The sequence below is a fragment of the Mya arenaria genome, chromosome 6 (assembly GCF_026914265.1).
Source record: "Mya arenaria isolate MELC-2E11 chromosome 6, ASM2691426v1".
NCBI classification, from domain to species: Eukaryota; Metazoa; Mollusca; class Bivalvia; order Myida; family Myidae; genus Mya; species Mya arenaria.
The window spans coordinates 65,980,379-65,998,891 of record NC_069127.1 but is presented as its reverse complement, the minus strand read 5'-3'; the positions used below and the strand labels follow the sequence as shown (position 1 = coordinate 65,998,891).

At 34.9% G+C, this 18,513-nt stretch overlaps 1 pseudogene; it reads left to right on the top strand.

Annotated features, from left to right (window-relative positions):
- The first annotated feature begins 1,768 nt into the window (after positions 1–1,768).
- Positions 1,769–18,513, top strand: part of LOC128237242 (uncharacterized) — a 62,993-nt pseudogene continuing 46,248 nt past the window's right edge.

Here is an 18,513-nt window from a genome sequence, read left to right as displayed (position 1 = left end):
GCACAAATGGTATCAAAAATGCTGAGAAGTGCATCATTTAATCCCAAGATGGCATCATCGGATGTGTATAGACGTTCGACTCACTGACAACTTTAGCTGCCAGTTTTAAAGATACATTTACTACATTCATTCGCGTCTTCATTAAAGACAATAAAAAGAAACACTTTTTAGCGTTATATATACGTATTTCTCCAACATTTTGTGTATGTTTTACAAATGGCAAGCATTTCCTTGCAACCACTCACGGAAAACGACTTCAATACCATATCGTCTGCCACGGTGGGTGATCCAAGTTTTATACTATGCATGCACATGCCGTGTCCACGTTTTTATAATAAATCAATAATTAATCCATATAGGGGAGACAGATCATCGGCGGAAACGTACCCCCTATCTTGTCTCCTGTCGTACTGGAAACCATTCTGAGGTATTTTTGAGGGGACGAACACAACAAGTTTTAGTATATCGCAGCGTAACTTGGTAATCCAGAGTGCCACACTTTGTCACAGGCCTTTGTATTGTCACGATGTTCGTATTCGCTGCCTCAGTAGCTGCATCATAACAACAACAACGTTGATGTCGCTTCTATAATCGTAGATTTTCTTAACACGTCCCTGTCTTAACCGCCGAAGGTCTTGCTCTTTACGACGATGTGTTTGTTATGAATCCATGATTTTTAACATTTTGATGCTTTTTTAGGTTTCTGATGGTCACTCAAATTTACACTGAAATAAAAGGGAGGTTAAAATGCTCCTGCATTTGTAGGCTATTTAAGACATTCGATCGGCTCGGTGTGTAGGTTGGTTTTCTTCTCTCATTTGCAATATTTTCAAATAATGGTTTTAAAAATACTTTGCCCCTTTGAACATTTATCCAAAAATCAATGCCTCTCAAGGTATGTGTGATATGGGTTTATGGCCTCTCTGTTTCATCTCAGCGGGGCCTAATGAATATCCCAATCTGCAAGCTTTACCCCATCGTTCACTATTAAGGGTACTAGCTGTTCCAATTTTAGAGTTTAGCATTTAAATTATTTGTTTGTTTCTAATTTTGTGCCATTATGTTGTAATCTTAGTTTTCTTATAAAATGCAAAGCAAAAAACTGTACTTGTTTGAATATCAGACTGTTATAATTTATTATTAATGATCAAAGTTGAGACCAGATAAGTATCAACACATAGTTATCTATAAAATTCGGCTCCGGAATATGTTACAAGTTTAATAAATAAAGATATGTAAAAATAATCAGTTAATTCGTGTAAAGAGTTTCGACAAAAGCTAAAAATCTAAAAAAAAGTATACGCCACTATTGCACGATCGAAGCTAATGAAACGATAGTCAGTCGATTCCTTGATATGCCTAGAAGTTTTCAATGCCAGAGCTTGGTCTTAAACAGGGACTGAGAGTCGTTTCATAGACGACCAACGTCTGCAGCTGAATCTTTCGACATCTCGTGATTAAGCAGCTCAACGACACCTTCGAATATATATTATTTTGTGTTATTGCCAGTCCTTAAATTTTAAGATCACATCCCGAATAGTAAAATGGTTGGATAAAACATCACTTTTATCTTTCTGCAAGGCGAACTCGATCATCTTATCAATGGCATCAAAGCGTGGCTGCAACATAGGAAGGTATTCAGGTCAATTTTTGGGAGATGAATTGCATTAACTTCAAAAGGGACATAGCTGTGACATGACTGAAAAGGAATGCCGTAGAAAATGGTATAACGTAACCTATAAAATATCGTGGCTATAGTATATAGAGGTCATAGAGCACTTCCGGTTACTGTTATCGAAAAAAGAAGTTCAAGAAAAAAGTGATAAAAAATCAATTTCCCGTGTTGTGAGAAATAGGGCATACACAAGGTATGTTGCAGATGTTAATAATTTCGTTGTTGAAGCTGATTACTTGCACTATGATCTTTTTGGGATATGAAAAAAGATGAAATTCGGTAATACCCGCCCAACGCGTTGAATCAAAAATGATAAATATTAATATGTGTCAAAGGTAAAAATATTGGTGAAGATACCAGGTGAAGTAACTTCATTCAACGTTTGTTATAGATTATTGACACCATATGCTTGTAGAGTTATTGTCTGACAAAACAGTGGTCACTACTGTTTTATTTAGTCCACCTAATGGCCGTCAACCAGTCTTTTGACAATTTTTAGACTATGGCAGACTGGTGACGTCCACCATCCCAGCAAAAAGTAGCAAACGGGCCTTGCGCAGAGGATCCTCGCGGCCACAATTTTTAAATTATCTTTGTTATAAATTCAAATTTCTACGAAAATATCATTGCCTACTATCAAACACACATTTATTTATGTCATTATGCCAAATAAACATGTTCAGATACCATAATGCACTTACATGCATCGATTGTATCCATTAATCTGTAAATCTAGGACAAATCTGACAGGTTGTGTACATGTATGAAACGGGGTAGAGGATTTCGAATATTTTGGTCGTTAATAGGCTCGGTTAAATAACACTATTAAAATGCAACCATTTCAATGCGCTGAACGCTAACGTGTTTGATGGGTCAAGTTGGGAGAAGTTGATGATGATGATGATGATGATGATGATGATGATGATTAGGTATCACCATTTTTGAACACTGTTGCGTTGCTCTGCACAATACATAGAAAAGGGAGGATAACTGTGACTGCGCACAGGGTTAACCATCATTGACGGATGGGTACAAATTTATTCGATAAAAATCAACATGTATAAAAAATGGTGGACTGCTACGCTCATTTCGTGACCCAGAGTATATTTATGTGAAAATAACGACTCTAACGACAAATCCAACCCAGTTAAGATCACTGTTAGGTACATTTGTAACAATTATATCATTATTAATCAACATCGATGCATAATATTACTATATATTCTTTCGCCCAGTGTTAAATGGTAGAGAGTTGTAGCGTTACAGGGATACACATGAAATGTCAAAATAATAAAAAAGTATCCCTGATCGCTCATTATTGTAGCTACTGTTTTATTGTGATGTTCCGATGATCGATTATAATCGAAAGTTGATTGGTTATGGTACTGAAATTGACATCAATCGATTGTATTTGGTCATTAATGAGCATCAATTCTAACAGCGAGTTGTTTTTCTTCTTTCCTTTCGTTATTTGCATTTGGTTCAGTTTTCTTCTTAGATCTTATTTGCACATGTATGTATTCAGCAGTGTTGAGTTGTTATCGTTAACAATATGGCTGAAAGCAACAACACTAAATAACTTAACATATCGTAAGCATAGTTAAGGATTACAAGTTATCATACAAGAATATAACTTCAATTAAGGTATTTCTAGAAACCGAATGGTATTTCTAGAAATCGAATGCAGTGGTCGTAATTTACACAAGCCCAAAAGCCCTGCACTAGTAAAATGTCATCCGGGCTTGCTCTAATTCTGAATTTTATATAGCAGGGTTTGTTTAAAAAATTTGATGGCAAGAAATGGTATACAAATTTGGGCTTGTTCATACAAAAGTCTAATTTTGATGACTGCGAATGTACTATCTACAATAAGATACGTGAGTAGAATCGATTATCTGTAGTCAAACTGGAACTGATTCCCAACACAACTTAGCGTTGAACACTAAGAAAGTTAGCATCTATTTTGGGTCTTCTAAACAATAGCTCAATCTGACAACTTAATCATTTAGAAAAATCAGAAATAAACACTAACTATTACTAACTCCAGTAGACTCCTCGCGGAACTACCACTTTTTGTTTTACTTGGCGGATTTTCTGCATCGCGGACACAAAATATAGTTTGACGCTTTCTGCTTTCCTCGACGTTTCGTGTTTCTGTGTTAACACCGCGAAACTCTGTGGAAACTGATAAAAATCTCCTACTATATCTAATTTTGTTTACTAAAGCACACATTTCTCTCATTGTGTTGTTTCAATATTTTTCAGACTCTTCAATATTTTTCAGACTCATCGCACAAAATATGACGGGACTGGTAATCATTTAACTGCACACAAAATAGGTTGATGTCCATTTTTGATCCAGTTTTAAATAATGCATTATTGTATTAAATTCATTTGACTAAGTCCCAGTAATTTATAGTAATGTAAACTTACAGTTTTCTAGCAGACAACGCGAAAACTTTTTCTTCTTCACAGGACATTGCGACAGGTAAACACTGAAAGTTTACCTGTTGCACCAAATTTTTACCTGTTGCAATATTACAAACAGTATTCAGTTACATCAGCCTAAACCTTGATTTTAAGCCTCTTTTTTAAATAAGTTTTGTAATTCCCCATTACAACAGGTTTAGATCTGTTTGGTTAGATTTGTACTACAGAACTATAATAAATTACAAAAAAGCCAAACATAATGTAAAAAAAAATCAATATTCGGATCTTATAAATGTCATTTTTTTTTTTCTTCCCTTGCCTCCCCAAAAAAACTCATATCTGGTTCGTCTACCCATGGAACAGCTAGATCTTACTCTTTTAATTCATCCTTAAATTAAAGATACAATACGGTTATAAAATGTAACGAATTGTACTACAAGTCAAACTCAGGCACAACATTTATGCAAAAACGAAAGTAGAGTTATGTTATTGGCAATGTTAAACAGAGCGGAAAGAAAGTCAGCTCGGTATATTAATCATCATATTTAAATTAACACGAATGCCGGGAACCACTACATACGGAATTTTGTAATTTCCGAACATTTCCATAAAATAAAAGTATTAGAGTACAAGCTGAAATCGGAACCTTACGCGTTTTATCGGCTTTTACGGAAACATGTCGAAATGGGGTTTACAAATAATGAAACACGGATTAACACGCTGAATAATCATGATATAAAAATAACTCTGAACATCTATTTAGAAACTGAAAGTAAATTTTCCGAAAATTAAACGGTGCTGACTTTAATTTTTCACCGTACATTGTGACCGACCAAAACAAAAGTTTCGTCGGTCAGAATAGAAATATACCGGACATGTCCGACTGTCCGACGGACATTCGCATTGTCTGTTCTAGGTATATTCAATTAACTTCTCTTAACCTTTTTGACATTTTTTAACCTCCCGTTTGATAAAAAGAAAGCATTTTTCGATATTTTAATATTGTGGATATCAACAGGCAATTTACGATGCTTATGAAGATATCAAAATATTTGTTGTTGTTTTAAAAACTGTAGAATTATGGTAAATCAAAGTGTGCTCCCCAAATGGGAATAACCCAATAGCGAGGATGAATAAGCTTACCACTTAATAGCCGAATGAAATATAGATGAACACTTCTAAATGCATAAATCAGCTCGAAGGAGAAAATAGGTGGAAATTAACCGAACGCAAATAACGACAAAAACATCTTACCTGTTGAAGAGATGATCGGTTATGACCAAATACAATCGATTGTCACTGATTTCAGGCTCAACCAGTGAATTTTCAATTATAATGGATCAACAGAACGCATAACCAGTGCTAAGTGCTTGTCAAATGCCTCAGTACTAGCCAGTGCGCGTGCATGAGCATAAATAAAATCAATTTATGTCTGAATTAAAATCGGTGATTGGAATCTGGTTAATTAATGATTGATTGGTTATGAGAGATTTCTATAATCTTAAATGAGAATATGACTGGCCATCCATACTAAATACATGAGCCTGATTACTAAAGCACACTCTTGTTCTAGTTTTGTGTCCATATAGTGTTGGGGGTATTTATCAGTCTCAGTGATAGCTCTTGTTTATTCTAATGGAAATTGGTTATCGTTTTTTATTCATATTTTTCTCAGATTAGTCAAGGAAAAAGAATTTGAATGAACCTGATTAATTTTAACCTCTTCCCACAAATTAGAACCAGTGTTTATCACAAAAATAGCTTAAAACAATTGATATCTTTTATAAATTAATAATTATAAGCAAAATATCTAACAATTAATTAGTGAACTGTTAATTTTGAGTTTTGGTTTTCTTCCACAGTAGACTATTACACCTTGGACAAAAGCGGAAAATTGGATATGTCATACTTGTTTTCCTTGTTGTTAAAAGTCACGGGGTGAATAATTTACAAAATATACAACTAATATTTTTATAATCCCTGTCTAGTAAGATAAGATTTTGAATAACTCTTTGTTAAATGTTTTTATTTATTGTTCTTCTTAATGTGATAAACTGCCTGGGGATGTGCCATATGGTATAACTTTCCATAGTTTGGCAATAAGATGTCAGTTAAATTAAACGCTACATTAGTTTTAATACTAGGCCTGTATTCCTAGCTGCTTGAGGCAAATTTATGTCACAAGAAAGCAACAATTCTGGCTCCATTGCAACTCTCAACAATGTTACGCTAAGTTTTTACAGCGTGTATTTGTCAATGGAACTAATTGTAGGTAACGAAATGACCGGCCACTTAATAAAGAATGCAGTAAATAGTTGATAGTGAGGTTTAGTCTGTATGACAATTATTGCTAATTGGCTAAATTTTCTCTAATTGCGATAAGTTATCCCAAAGCCTGAGAGGTTTTTTCAATATAAAGGCTGGTTGTGTGGTAAATGAGTGTGGTAAATAAGATATACATACAGAAAAAGATTGAAGTACCATAGTTATATTATAATCATTCTGTTCAGCAAGATTTTTCTTTCCATGCCTGTTGGTTCCTACAAGCATTTCTGATTTTTTGAGTTTTAGTGGAGGAATATTTTCTCGAGGTGCTTAAAATAGGTTTGCTACACATTTTTAGTGATTTGTTCTCAGTGGTTTGGATTAGCTTGGAGTGTGCTAGGAAACGTGTGGAAGGGTTTTCTGATAGATCATAGATTTTCACGAATCAGCAGTTTCAGTTTCGCTGGCAAATTTATTGGATATCAGTATCTGGGATTATCTATCAATAAAGAGTATTGTTCATATGTAGGTAAGTAATATATTACGCAATTGTTTTTTTTGGCAGTATTATATAAAAGATGGCGAATAATAAAAAGACAATAAGTTTCCTTTATTTTATCAGTAGTTAAAATTAGCATGAGCCGATTTGCTCAAGTTTTGGAATTTATATAGGAGGGCTTGCTGAACTGTGTTTCAATGCCAAGCACTGGTGTAAGAAACAGGATTTGATGGTGCATTATGCTATCTAAAATGTGGTTTCAAGGTATTTTTTTCATAAAGTTATTTTGTGATATGCGGTAGTTTTTTTTTGGGGGGGGGGGGGGGAGATAATGCAGGATGGGCTGCATCGAATGTCCTGTTCATAACCAATTATGTTTAGAAAAGGACACCTCAGTTTTTCAATAGCTCAAAACCGCATGATGAAATACTAGTGTTTGAATTGAAGGTGAAATGAATAACATGAAACATTGTCTTCTTCTATGCATAATTTTGTGCATTACACGGATATATCTTGGATGGGTTTGAAGAATTATTTCATGTTAATATTTATTTCCTTGACAGAATGCCTTTTCAATGAACAAAATCATACTTAAAGGCAAAATGCATTAAGGAATGAGGACTGTCGCATGGATTACATGTAGCTCTATCTCACCCATTAGTGATTAAAATATGTGAGGCCCTCATATTTGATTTATTCAGATATATATATCTTATATTAATCAATAGCCAAAGCATATTTCCAAAATGACTTTCAAGCAAGTAAATTTACAAAAGGATTTTATGAGGGCCTCATTAAAAGTCTTTGAAATAGTTTTTTTGGCAAATTCTGGCAAGGTGGTTTTAAAATGTACTTGCCCGAAACCATTTTTGCTTGCCCAAATAAAGTTATTTTAAAAAAACACACCATTTGTTTCCTTTAATTCACTGTCTGAATGACAACAACAACAACAGGAAACTATATCTGATGACACCTCATTGTCAGTATCATTCAAAATACCACGATGGTTGGAATTGTCTTTCCCTTTTTTGTTGGTTACAGTCTATTTCAGTAGCCCTTTTTATACCAACAGACTGTTATTTGACTGGCTGGCGGTGGTCTTTGCTTTCCTGGCTTCACCCCCTATAATATATTTTTTAATGGTTTTATTTTCCTTTTCTCAAAAAAATGTCTCTTTATAAAACAGAATCAGTCTGGTTACAATTTATCAAATAAGATTTGTTTTTTACACTGGTAAACAGCATTACAACCAATCAAAAAGTTGACTGTGCACTATAGTTAGTGATAGCCTTTTAAAAAGCTAGTGAAATTGAATAAAAATATGACTTGCCCGTTTGGGCAGACATGTTTGAATTTCTACTTGCCTAATTAAAAATATAGATTTGTTGCGGGTTTCTTGTTTTACTTGTAAAGGTGCCCACATTAGTTTGTATAATATTCAAGTTGCAAGTTTTAGGAACATACATATCAACAACATTTTAAATATGTCTAATAACAAGATTATGTATCGCTATACTGCTCATGTACCCATTTGAGACAGTTTTCTAAAGGGAAAGTAACTGTATCCATATGGAAGAAACCTGTAACTCCTTTTGCCTAGGTAGTGTAAAGTGTGAGGTAAAAATAGATCCCTGTCAAATGACTGTCAAAGGTTTGTCATTTTTAATTCAGAATTACTGAATATTTGATTATCAATTTTGCCATTTGTTTGCATCCCTACTAGAAATATATGTGCATGGTCCTTTATGCAATTGGAAAGAGCTTGAACACATTCGACGGTGAAACAGTCATCTAAGAAAAATGAGTGTCACCCCCAGGGGCGGATCCAGGATTTGACGTTAGAGGGTGCAATACTTACACTGACAGACACTGACTACCAGTGATACATATATATATTTCATGTACACAGGAACAAACATGCGGGCTCATTATCCGCAAAGCATAAATATACATGTACAGTTTTTATTGGTCTACCGTAGACCATTTTAATTGTGGCCTTAAGTTAAGCTTACAAGAACAACATGCTGGGAAAAAATCCTCTATTGAACTGTTCGAAACCACTATTGAATGCGGTACAAATTGACGGCCTTTTCGATGCAAAATGGCATTGTGATTGTGCCTTGTTTAACTGATTGAGGACCATATTTTGCTTAGTTTATTTGTAAACAGTAGTATAATAGCCTCATGTTATTGCAGACTGCATTTTGATTACTACATAACTTAATAGAAAATGTTATTTTCAGCTCTCTAAGTTATATACAAAACTCACTGCTGACATTTAAAATGTTTCTTTGGCATGGAATTAAGTCTTTTCTATGAATTTCAATGTTGTTGAAGTTTACATTGGTTTACATGTTAAACTGTGAAAATGAAGAAATTGTTTATATTATTTTGCACCATAGAATCAGAACAGACATGCAGTTTGGCACTTGATTTGCATTTGAGGTTGCGCATGTACGTGCAAAACAAAAAAATGTTATTTGGAAGATATTTTTGGTGTACGTTTTTTTGTTTGATTTCATTTGCATTTGGTAATTGCATAGATTGTGTTTTATGTATGTCGTCCTTTCATCCTTGTTGAAATTATATGAATTGGGAGAATTATTTTGCTCACCTGAGAACTTCGTGCACAATTGAGAAGGGTTGCCAATTGTCCTCTTTTCAGCTGATTTCCTCTTTTTTGGCCGAAAAACTTAAACATTTAAATTGTTGCATTCTGTCTGTACAAAAAAAAGAGGCTTTTGTATTAAGTTTGATGGGGATACTCTAATTTCTTACTAGTTTCCTCTTTTTTTACAAAATTAAGTTGGCATCGCTGTCAAGGTGAGCAATAATGTGATGGTCCAATGCTAGGCATCTGTCGTCCAGCATCAACATTTTAAAACTAAAGATATCTTTTTCTGTAACCTTGCTGTCCAGACCCATGATATTTATAGTATGTAACCGCAATAAGTGGTCCTTTACCAAGATTGTTCAAATTATGTCCCCGGGGTCAAAAGTGGTGACCCCGTTGGGGTCATAAGTTTTTAATTCACTTTATCGTAAAATCTTTGAAAATCATCTTTTCTGTAACCCCAAGGCCCAACCCTTGGTAATTGGTATGCAGCCTAATGTAATGGTCCTTTAACACTATGGTTCAAATTATAATCCTTTGGACAAAAGTGGCCCTGCGCCTGGGGTCACATGTTTTCTATATTCTATATTTAACTTTTTCTCTGAAGCAGAAAGGCCATGACTTTTGGAAATCGGTATATAATGTCATGTAGTGGCTGTTTACCTGAACATCCTTAATAACCACTGAGAAGTTGGTCATTTTAATAATGTAGGCAATATAGGGCCATTGTTGCCCTCTTTTTATGATATTAGAATATTATATTGCTCAAAGATTACCAGAAACAAAGAGAAGGTGTCGCCCTGTTCAAGTTGATTTTTTGCTTGCGACAGTATTGTGAAAGCTAATTTGTAAGGCAATGTCACATGCAAGGAGTGTCTATTGGACATGTCTTAGGGTTTACTGACATATGGTTCCGAAAAATTGAATCTGCTGTAGTAAAAAGCTTTGCCAGGTACAGGTAGGACTTTTCCAAAATTTATTTAATTGGTTAATGTTTAATAGGGTCAGACATCTTCATGTAATAGTTTCATGAGAAATCTGAAAAAAATAATGGTAACAATGATAAAACATAAAGGTTTAGATAATAACTCTATTGTTAACAATTATTTATAAGTATGACAGAAATTTATTTTGCAGAAAAGTGTTTTTTTAACGCTTTTAAAAAATGAATGATTTTTGGCTTGGATATTCCAACTTCAGTTCAAATGAGTATACCCTAACTGCAAGTGACTGTTTGGTGTTTGGTCACAAAAATAAGGAAATTATATAAACTCATTTAAAATAGATTTAAGAAAGGAATTTCATCCGTGAACAACTCCCTTTAAAGGGACTGTACACCAGACTGGCACCAAAAAAAGTTTTTTCTGTGTCGCTAAAATTGCAGTCTAACGTCATATCCACTGAGCTACTACGGCTTGCTCTACTTGGGTGATAAAATTAAGCTATAGATCTACCTCGGTAATATCGCGTGATAACACTGACTAGCCAATTACGCATTAGGAATGAATTCTACCTGGTAGACATACCAAGTAATATTTTTTAATGGAAAAATACGAAATAACTGCTTAACTTAAATAAATTGTAAACTATGTGGTACTTCAGTTTCAGTACTTGTCAGTTTCAATGCATTGTACACATAGATGCCAAGTTTATGTCAGTTTTCGACAATTTTCTTTCTTTTTATGTCTCCCCCTCTCTGGGGGAGACATATTGTTTTTGCCCTGTCCGTCAGTCCGGTAGTCCGTCAGTCCGTCAGTCCGTCCGTACATCACACTTCGTTTCCGATCGATAACTGGAAAACCGCATGACCTAGGATCACCAAACTTGGTAGGGAGGTTGGTCGTGAGGTGTAGAGGATCCCTATTGTTTTTGGGGTCACTAGGTCAAAGGTCAAGGTCGCGGCGACCCCCAATATAAAAAACATTTCTGCTCAAAATCTTGAGAACGGTTTGACCTAGGTTCACCAAACTTGGTAGGGAGGTTGGTCATGAGGTGTAGAAGATCCCTATTGTTTTTGGGGTCACTAGGTCAAAGGTCAAGGTCGCGGCGACCCCCAATGTAAAAAACATTTCCGCTCAATATCTTGAGAATGGTTTGACCTAGGTTCACCAAACTTGGTAGGGAGGTTGATCATGAGGTTTAGAAAAGTCCTATATTTTGGGGGGTCACAAGGTCAAAGGTCAACGTCGCTGTGACCTCTAATGTAAAAAAATATTTCCGTGCAATATCAGGAGAATGCTTTGATCTAGGTTCACCAAACTTTGAAGTGAGGTTGGTCATGATGTCTAGATGATCCCAATTGTTTTGGGGGTAACAAGGTCAATAGTCAAGGTCGTGGTGACCTTCCATGTAAAAATCATTTGCGTGTAATATCTTTCACATATGTTTACCAAAAATTGTAGAGATGTTACTCGGGTGTACAAGACCCGCATTGTTTTTGAGGTCACTATGTCAGAGGTGAAGGTCACAGACACCTGAACATAAGAAAAGGTTTCCGATCAATAAGTGGAGTTCCTATTGCCTTTGAGTCTTGAACTTTTGCATGCTGGTAGGTCTTCTTGGGCAGATGATCCGTATTGATTTTGGGGTCACTGGGTCCAAAAAGAGAGTGATGATGAAAAACGGTTTCCAATCAATAACTTAAGTTCTGCTTTACCTGGAGTCTCCAAACTTTGCATGCTTGTAAGGGTCATGCAGTAGTTGGGGTCACTGGGTCAAAGGTCAAGTCCACAAGGGCTTGAAGATGAAAACCGTTTCCGATCAATAACTGGCGTCTCATTTCAACTTTCGTGCATTTTGTTTATTTTGTTTTTTGTCCATAAAAGACCTGCCGTTTTTTCCCTGAGAAACAGCAGCACTTGAAGGCCTTTGCATTTTTATGGTAAGTGTCTGTTTACTAAGCCTTCGGGGGAGACATGCGCTTTTCTCAAAAGCCCATTCTAGTTTCACTATTTTTTCATACGGAGTACAGCCCCTTTAAAATGATATTTAAAAAAAAAAAAGATAATTTTTCCTGTGAAAATCTTCACATACTGGCAATAGTAATAATTTGTAATTGTTCCTAAATTCTTTACTACAAGATAACCAAGATTTCTGTTCATGTTTGTAACTTTATCTGAAAATAGATTAATGATCAGCCTCATATAAGTGTTCATATTCCAATATCTGTCTTTTCTGCACAATTGGTATATTGTATTTCCAAGACAATTATGACCCAGTGATCTTGTTTTCAGTGGACTAAAAATAGAGTGCAGACTAACCAATTTTCGGAAACCATTGAGAATTGAGCCTCACTATGTGTGAGGTACAAATGTAAGTTTGATTGCGAAGAAGACAGTTTCCATGTCTTGATTTTATTTCAGTATTTACATCAAGCTCCGATTTCTTGCAAGTTCCTTCTTGAAAAGCCTGCGTAAGGGGATGATAACTGTCTGTAGACCTGAAAGAACTTTTTGATTTAAAATGGAAAACAACATGGGTACCTCAGCAGTCAACTTACTAACACATGGAATACAGATCATGTATAATTACGAGGCTAGGGTGGCGTTTAAACATTTATTTTTAATGCCACCAAACTACCCCTGGGTGTTGATGCGATTTAGCGTATCTTGAATTCCTGCTGCTCCTGTTGACTTTATATGGATCCCCCATTTACAAAGACGAACACACTTTGTCTATGATATTTTTATCTATGACCATTGATATTTGAATATCTCTCAGAAAAGGAAAACAATATTCGAAATTGATAAAAGTAAATGGAAACTGGGCACTTTCACTCTTCACATCAAAGTTTTAGAGTTGTTACAATTGTAGATGTAAGTAATGGAATGTCAGTTTCTTGTAAACAGTGGGCAGTTTTATGGGACTAAGTAAGCCTTAGAGTGTGAATCATTCTGTCTGCTTTTCTTCAAATATTTTGATCATTGAGTTGGGTCATTTTGCATATCATAACCCTGCCAAAATCTTAAAAAAATAAACGTAAAAAAGAAATGAACATTGTTATTGGGTTCTAATGGAATAATTTGCAATGTAATAAATGAGGTGGCCACACATAGCTGTTAAGGCTCCCTTTTGAGATCAGACAGCGCTTCAACACAAAATGTGAACAAGTCTGATTACTATCCTCAATTATCTGCTGGAAATTTATTATCTGGACGCAGTCGTATATTATAATTTTATATACATTCATAACAGAGTCCTACAGATCGGAAATGGTCGTGAGAGGTCAGCCAGGCACTCAGGACAGTAAGGTGGGACTCGTAACATTCAGGAAACTCGGCCGATTTTGTCTAGTTGGATTACAATGGTGACTATCGTACAATGTCCTGTGGGACGTGTATGATCTGGAAAAATATTTCATTCATTTGCTGTTTCTTGGGTCCAGATGTCTTCCGTCAGCATTGGTTCACTGTCTGATCACTGTCTGATCACTGTCTGTTCACTGTCTGATCACTGTCTGTTCACTGTCTGATCACTGTCTGTTCACTGTCTGTTCACATTTTGGAGCATTTTGGAGCATTGTGACGCTGTCGGGAGAGATTTGGTTGTTTTTTTACCGTGCAAACAATAAAAGATCAGATCAGGATCGGATTGAGAACTGGATAATCAAGACAAATTTGGCAGAAAACAGCTGAATCGGGACGCTTCCTAAACACTACTTGTTTGTTGTCATGATTAAATAAATTTACATATTTTTGACTTTTCTGCCACAAATTACAGGATCTTGATCAAACGTTTGACAATTTTTTTTTTGGAAATGGTCCTTTTAAGAACGGCAATAAAAATGTGTGACTGAGGCATTAGAGGTGTAACTAGAACTTCTTGAACTGTTAAAATCCTGTATCTGTCATCGAAATAAGACTTTTGAATATAAACCCCATTAGTCTTACACAAAGCCTTGTGCATGGTATAACTTTTTTTCACAAGCCCTGCTATTTAAAATTGAGAACTTGAGCAAACTTGGAAATATTTTACCAGTGCAGGGCTTGACGGTTTGTACTGTTTTCGATCACTGCTGTATCAGCTAAATTTTTGAAAACAAACAAATTGAAGGATTTGACTACCAGTTTTCATTGATACACTGATGTTGATGTATTGAATGGATTGTCCGGAAAGACCTAACAGGACTGACATAATTTAATAGTTTTTCCATTAATGAAGGAGAGGTTGCCTGCTCGTTTTACCCCCAGCTGTGGGATTAATGACATTGTTAATTGTTTGTCAATACCTTTTACCATTGTTTTATTCTCCATCATGATCATTTTCAACCTAGTAAGGTAGATAAGTGTGTCAATGTTTTTTTGATGATTTTATATTATTGGCATGTTTCAGCAGATGGTTTTGCATTGTGTGCTACTTAATATTAATGATTTGGTAAAACTCAAGTAAATAGCATAGACATTGTTTGCCGACTCTATGATTGTACTGTAAGAAACATAAAATAATTTTTTATCATCCCATGCATACAAGGAAATTTCATTTCAAAAGGCCTATGTAATGATTGATCCTCAGTGATCAAGCTTAGTCTTCATATTCAAGCAAGAAGAAAGGTCTTACTCAAAGAGGATAAACATCATAAAATCAGTTTTATACTTAACAATCGGTTAGTATTTGTAAGCATAGCTCAATATTAGTTAGTGATTATAAGCTCAGCTCAATATCAGTTCATAATTTTAAGCTCAGCTCAATATTGATCAGTTAGTTATTATAAGCTCGGCTCAATATCAGTTAGTTATTATAAGCTCAGCTCAATATCAGTTAGTTGTTATGAGCTTAGCTCAATATCAGTTAGTTATTTTAAGCTCAGCTCAATATCAGTTAGTTATTATAAGCTCAGCTCAATATCACATAGTTATTATAAGCTCAGCTCAAATAAAGGGAGATGATTGCAAATTGCAGGGAAGCCTCCCTCCCTCTTGCTTGATTACTGCATGGCCCTGCAGTTTGCCATTTTTTTTTAGCAATATGGACCATATAACAATAACTTCTACATAACTTCTTAAAAAGTCTTGAACTTCCCCTGGTATAACAGTGTGTGTTTGTTCTTGTTGGAAACAAGAAGAATTTAATGTGGAGCAGATGCTTTCCCATGCATTCTGTCCAGATGGCGTAGAGGCATATCGGAATGTGCGCTTTCTAGTATACCGCTGGGGAAAAATATGGTGCAGTTTTTGCTCCATTATAACAATATTGCAAGGTTTTTTATGAGAAAGGAAAAAAACATTGATGTGATTTATGTTGGTGATAATGCAACTATTTAGCTCCTCTGCGGAGCATTACGAGCTCTGTTTGAGTATTTTTTATCGTGAGATTTGCAAGTTTTATAGATTCCTTTCTATCTTTAGCTCTTTTCATCTGCTTATAGAATTCTGTACGATGAGCAGTTTGTGCTCTTGAAAGATTTCCAAGTAATAGTTATTGTTTATTTTTGCTTTACAAAACCATTTATTCCGCGTAAGAGGGGCGCGAGTGTTTCCACGAATGGCTCTATATTAGTCAGTACGCATTGCGCAAACTTCAAAATAACTGATGTAATAACACCAATTAATGAATAAATAGAAATATGGTGGAAGTTCAATAGTTGTCAGAGGCTTTCAATGATTAAATGTGAATCCTTCTGTTTGGCGGGGTCATGGGCGTAAACACTGATGTAATATAGTATGGTACATGTTTGCCGTATTATGCAGTTAAAATATGTGTGCAAAGTCATGGTCATCAAGTTAGAGGTAGGGTTACAGCAGTGATGTCAGCTTATAGAAATGTCATCATGTTTGGTTACAGCAATGATGTCTGCATGGAAACAAAATGTCTGAATTCCTATGTTTGGGATAGTCAGGGTCATTTAAGTTAACTCAAGGTCATCACCAAGGATACATGTAAGACAAGGTCAGAATAAGAGTTGGCGACTTTGGTTTCTGGAGCTGTTGATGTTCTACAATATTTTCATGTTTAGAGATATAAATAAACTGACATGAAAAGCCATGGTATTACCATCAGTGGATTTGATATGCAGTCTTGTAAATAAAATACAAATCTTTGAGTCCTTTCATGTCGTAATATGGAAACTGGTCTAAGATTATGAAACTTGGCCCATGTGCTGACATTGCATTGTATGCATTGTATGGATAAATTTCAATAACTAAGGCAATATAGTTTGTTGAGTAATGGCCCATGTTCAACTGCTGAAAACTGACAAGTGCTACCTGCGATCATGCTTGGGTTTTAGGTAGGTTTTAAAGGACAGGGTGTTGCAAAAATGCCAGGGAGCTTTCGGTGAAATAGGCACATTGTATTGGCTGTAAATATTAAGTTTCAATATTATGAATTGGACAGGAAATATAAGAAATGTGTTTAATTCAAGTAGGTTTAGGTTAAATATGCCAAAAAATTAATTTTGTCATTATTTATAATCAAAGTATAAATTTTGATAAAAACAATAAAAGATTTGATTGTCTTTGACTAAAGCATTTGATTCTATGAAGGTCGAATGGTGCATGATTACTAGCTCCCATGAGGGCAGAAGGGTGCTAACAAAAAAGGACAGGGTGCAGCTAGCACCATTCCAAAACTCTAAAACTAAAACCCTAGGTGCTCCCATTAAATGAGCTAAAGAATACTGTATAATATTGGAATATGCTAGTTATAGTGGTGTGTAACCTTGACTGTTTGGAAAGACTTCATAAGCATTCATCTCATAATGATAAATAGGTCGAGATTCTTTAAAAGAAAGAGTAAGTGGTTTTCAAGTATTTCTTTACAAGTCTTTTGGGTGGCATTATCAGCTGCTTAAAGAATAAGTTTTAATAGGTCTTGTGGGTGAATGATTGAAGAGTTTTGTGAAATGAAACTCTTGCAAAGCATTGCAAAACTTAAAGCTTGAAATATGCAATTTACTGCTGATAAAAGTAAGTGCTTTAGAGTTAAGAAACTGTTAATGTTTTACTGTTGAGGAGGGAAAATACTTTTTTGTTATCTGTGCCTCACTTGTGATAGATTGATAATTGTACAAGACGAGGGGTGCATTACTCTGTGTAATGTTGATAAGCATAATGGATTTCTACAACAGCTGTTCACGTGTTTCACCGAATTCCTTCCTCCAATTTTTTCTGCTCCTGAATTGTGTAAAATTGTTGAAGCCATACTTTTGAAATGTAACCTATTTGTTGCTGAATGCTAATAAAACAATCATGTTAAAAACAACTACTATTATATTGTTTGTCTTCATTAATTATGTGGATTTCTGTCTGTTGCAAATATAACAAAAATTCAATTGAAAAAAAACAAAATCAACAATATTGATTTATAAATCAAATGGCGATAGAATTTGACATGAAATGATGTGTTCCATTATCAAATATCTATTCTTGTCTTTTTCCCAGCATTTATTCATTTATTTACATTAATATCTTTTAAATCTTGAAACATAGACACCTTTGGGCTGGTTCAAGATCCCAAATATTTAAATAATGTATTTTATGAGTTCTATCCGATTTTTCAGTTTTTTTCAGAGCTGACTAATTCCTAGATATTACCATTTTTATCAGGAAGCTATTTTTAGGCTCTGCCAAGTCTGACATGAATATTGGAAAAATATATAGTATACTGCACACAAAAAATTAGGTCTCCTGCTGAAACTGTGGGAAGCATTTCTTAGCTAATCAAATTGTCTCAGACTCATCTGTTACAGATAGCGCTAGATAACAAGATTTTTAGTGCTTTTATAGTGTTTTTACAATGCAGCGAAATATGCTTATAATTCATAATATGTTGTTCATGAGTGTTTGAAATTAAATGCCTTTCGAGCTTTCCCAAATTCTGGGTTTTATGATTCTGTACCTGTGCAAGAATTGGGGACTTTTTATCCTAAAGTCTGATTTCCATGACAGATGTTGAGAAGTTAAAATTTAATTTACATAGGACAAAAGTATTTGCTGGGGAAAAGAGGTTATTTTTACCTTATAGAAAAAGGGGGACAATATTGTCAGGAAATAAGCATAGTTTTTCCCTTAATTTCCTCAATCAACTCAATAG